This window comes from Chiloscyllium plagiosum, unplaced genomic scaffold, assembly GCF_037043375.1.
Source record: "Chiloscyllium plagiosum isolate Xiang-an unplaced genomic scaffold, Cpla_swu_hap1 HiC_scaffold_4, whole genome shotgun sequence".
Lineage (NCBI taxonomy): Eukaryota > Metazoa > Chordata > Chondrichthyes > Orectolobiformes > Hemiscylliidae > Chiloscyllium > Chiloscyllium plagiosum.
The window spans coordinates 91,585,425-91,585,913 of record NW_028270142.1 but is presented as its reverse complement, the minus strand read 5'-3'; positions in this window follow the sequence as shown (position 1 = coordinate 91,585,913).

The following is a 489-nucleotide window of genomic DNA, read 5'->3' as shown; positions in this document are numbered from 1 at the left end:
GTTTGGGATGTTAATGTATCATTTTCCATTCTATAACGCTGCTTTTCTAGCTTCTCCAAAACTGCATTAACACTTGTCAGCTTCTCCTTAGGGTAAAGGCATTATTTCTGAACTTCCAATGACTGTCTGATATCAATATCAGTCAAAATGTTTTCCCATGTTGACCATCTCATTAACTCTAAGGATTGTATCAGGTCACTGTTTAATCTTCTCCTTTCAACAAAAGAAGACATCAGCCTGTTCAGTCTTTTAGCAAGTTACAATAAAGCACACTGACCTACTTCTGTCCACTCACAAACAAAAGTTAAAAGGAAATCTGAAAGAGAAATTTAAAATGTCGAGAACTTTTCATGACATAAATCAGGTAAAACTGCTTTCGTTGACCTGAGAGTAATTGAAATAAATTAAAAACTCGTTCCCTTTACAGGAACCAACTGGTCCATTAAAAAAAAGTTTTATTCTGCAAAAGGAATTAATTTCTATTCAGTC